This window comes from Monopterus albus, unplaced genomic scaffold (assembly GCF_001952655.1).
Source record: "Monopterus albus unplaced genomic scaffold, M_albus_1.0 scaffold297.1, whole genome shotgun sequence".
Classification (NCBI taxonomy): Eukaryota; Metazoa; Chordata; class Actinopteri; order Synbranchiformes; family Synbranchidae; genus Monopterus; species Monopterus albus.
Window position 1 is genome coordinate 221,684 of NW_018128177.1, and position 3,897 is coordinate 225,580.

The following is a 3,897-nucleotide window of genomic DNA, read 5'->3' on the forward strand; positions in this document are numbered from 1 at the left end:
CGCTCTGTCCATCATTTTGACTTCCATTTACAGGACCAATAAGGTGAGAGGTGAAGGAGCTCAGGAGGCTGCGGTTGGATTTAAACAGCACAATGTTTTAATTGATTCTGTAGAGTTCCCTGTTCGTAGATTGATATGAATAATGATTTAAAATTAAAGGCTGTTTTTTACAAACTATTTTTAATAAGCATTAAGATATAAGGAAATTCATTACAAACCTGCTACTCATACAGTATTCTAAAGCAGAAAAAAGTCATTTTTATAAACCTGTGTGTGCAAAATAATGTGGTTAAGAATAAAAGATGTTTTAAGAGTCTGAAGTATGCAGGCTGTAACAGCACTGCTTCTCACAGAAACCACATTCTTACAGTAGAACTGCTTTGATATCTGCTGGGCCACTTTGTGCCTCAGCTTTTTCCATTCTCACTAAAGAATATGCATTTTTAGCAGGACCGTGGAGACTTAGAGTCACCTTCGCTGTCACAGTTTGTCACTCGTCTCAGTTTCTTATCACGGCCTTTTACAGGATTATGTTTTTAGATTTTGTGTGGGTCACTGAGTCCTAAGGACTCAAATGTGACCTTGTTTATAATGTGTGTAGATTCACTGTATTCAGTAGTTAGAAAAGGGTAAAAATCACATTGCTGTCCATAGATGACAGTATCCAGTCCACTTCTGTGACTGCAACATTTCTATGAGTTTTAGTAATGGACCCCAAAATATTCTCTCAGTTAGATAAGAGTTCTCAAAATAGACAAGACATTGAAGATGTACTATGAGTTCATCTTTCAGATGATACCAAGTACTGTACATACAAGTCTATACAGCTATGCTGGCCTGAAATGCTAAACTATCTAATTTATGAATGCTATAATGAAACTCTAGAAGGATTTTTTTAATGTGCCTACATAAAAAAAGAAATAAATTACTTGTTCATAGGAGGTGAAAGGAGTGTACTCACAAGAAAGTACTGTTAGTACTGTACTTCTTAAAACATTGAAAAACAACTGCATTTACTTTAGGCGTAAACATTTTCCTACCCTGGTAACTAGTGAAAACACTACTTGATAAATGAGTAACTTTGTGAATGAAAGACAGATAAAAATAAAGACTTTAACATATATGAAATTTCAAATCATAGTCTCATAAAAATGATTACAAGGGCAAAATGTTTCCTCGTCTCTCTTAAGCATGGTCACAACATACTCATGTAAAGAGGAGGTTATATTAATATTGTCAAAATCAATAAATGGAATATATAAATGTAGCACGATGAGTGTATGCAAATATGACTAACTACAAGTACAAACGTTTGTATTTGTTAAAGTGCCAATAACAATGAAAAGGCAAAGTTTGATTAGATAAGCTTGCCTGTTTTTCCCCAAATGCCTTCTGTTGGCTGTGTAAGGATCTGACGCTTCTCGTTACAGTCGTCGTATCTGTAGGAATAATCTGACTATTCAGAGCATTCATGCAACCTTTTGAGTTGTTCTTCTGATGTTTCTCAAACATCTGAGTTGCAGTGATAGTGGCATTACTCATTCGGCAGAACTTGTAGTACACTGGAATTGTTTGCACTTTATTTTAAAATTGTAAGAGTAAATGTATGCAGCATGAAAAATTCTCCAACAGTGCAATTTATTCATAAAGTACATGTAATGGAACAACTGGAATTCTTGTCTACTGATCTCTGTAGTTCATACTATAGTAGCTCAAGCTTTTCTGCAGAATGAATATAGATAGAAATGATATAAATACTGAATTTTGTGTAGGTTCCTTTACCAATCCTGCAGCAAAAACCACACTGATTTCCTCTTAAACTGACATTAAAGTTAAATATGAGTTGATCTGATCCAGTACAGCTAACAGGATGCTGTGACTCTAACAACACTTGCCTCTAAAACCTGAGAGCCAGTCGGGTAAATGGCACACCAGTAAAATTAAAGCAACTTTTGACCGACTTTGTTGTCAGCTCCCCCTGGGGCTTATGTAGTACAGCCCTAAGTGTGAGGAATGGTGTGAACAAACAGGACAACTTTGGCCCAATGTGCTGCTTGGATACTGATGACACTGTGGACTCAAATGTGTCCTCCACCTTCTTATCTTATTCTCTCTCAGTGGATTAAAGTTAGACTAATGAGACTAAACTAAAGGTACAGCATTCTGAAATGAAAAAGCTGCAAAGCTGTCATGGTACCAGGTCCAACAGAGCGGTGTTCCCTGCTCTATTTTTATCTTGCAGGAATCCTGGATTCAGAGACTCAGCTGCCACTGCTATTATTACTGTTAGCTAATGCTGTAACAAGTACCCGGCTAACACAGATGCTGTAGCTCCCTTATCCATTTCCTTATTGCCCAGTACTAATTATGTCCTCACTGTCAACACCATGAACGTGTTATTAGATTTTATGTTGCTGCCATTGTACCATAATTCATTTTGCAAAAAAAAAAAAAAAAATCCATGCAGGTTATGAATCCAAACTGGACATAGTGCAGTTAAGATGCTAGTGCTGCTGTTTTAACATAGAACCTGTAGAACTGAGAGCGTTGTTAGAACAAGAAAAGACTCAAACATAAGAATTACACTCAATATCTACGCACAGTTGGATGATATTGTTCAGCTGGACAACCCACATAATGTACTATTAATGATGATAACCTATTTCAGGAAGTATGTCCTTGCCACACATCTTTAAGTAACTAATGTCACCTTGTCCCTCTCACTTTGCATGTGCCGTGCAAGTCAGCAGTTACAGTCTCTGTTACATAAGACAGACATATGTACAGCTGCACCACCATTAGTACTTCACGCTTTTGGACAACTGGGAGCATGTATAGAGTTCACAAGTGGAGGAGCGAGGGCTTGAGCCCTCAGCCTGGTACAAGGGTGTGGCATGTTAGTTCCACAGAGCGAGCTGGAGATGATAGGTGTCCCAGTTTGCAGGGTTTTAGTAGTAGCTGTAGTAGTCCCTGCACACTTAGGGTACTGACACTTCAGCGATAGACAGAGGCAGTAGATGGAGGGGAACGACGGAGAAACCTTATCCTGCTGGGATATTGAGTTAAATGTCACTACTCTGCCCTGAGGGAGACACTGACAGGTCGACTCCTATCACATCCCCCAAATCTCAGAGGTCAGAACGGCTGTACAACAGCGGAGGCCTGGAGAACGACTGGCTGAAACAGAGCTGGGGACACTGGCAGAACAAAATGTTTTCCCAGTTTGTCCAGGAACAAAAAGGTTTTGTTTTCTTGTAGGTTTTGGGAAAATTGATAAGATTCACCCCTTGAGTTTGAACGTACTGACAGGTGACAAACTGACATAAGGTCTCTTAGTAAGATGTTTTCATTCTTCCAAAAGACATTCCTTCATTTGATGTTTTGATGGTGATAGTGGAGAGTGCTGTCTAACATGTTGCTCCAAAATCTCTCAAAGGCGCTCGCCTGGTTGAGATCTGGTAACTGCAAAGGCCATATTACATGATTCACATCATTTTCATGCTCATCAAACCATTCAGTGACCCCTTGTGCTCTGTGGATGAGGGGCACTGTCATCGTAGAAGAGACCATTCCTCCTCAGAATGAGATAAAGGTGATCACTCAGAACAATTTTGTATTGATTTGCAGTGACCCTTCCCTCTAAACCAAACCATGCTAGCAAAATGTCCCCCACAGCATAACAGAGCCACCAGCCTCACTGTAGGGGTCAAGCATTCAGGGTTTTCCTTTAATCTGCTATCTGTATGTCCGTTTACTTACACATTTGGATTGGCTGCAGAGATCTTGCTAATCTGGATCAGTTTGCATACTTACCATTATACTATTCAATATCATACCATTAGGAATGTCAGTGAAAAAAGTGTAAAACACTAATAAGGCTTCTATTCACTGCATTTA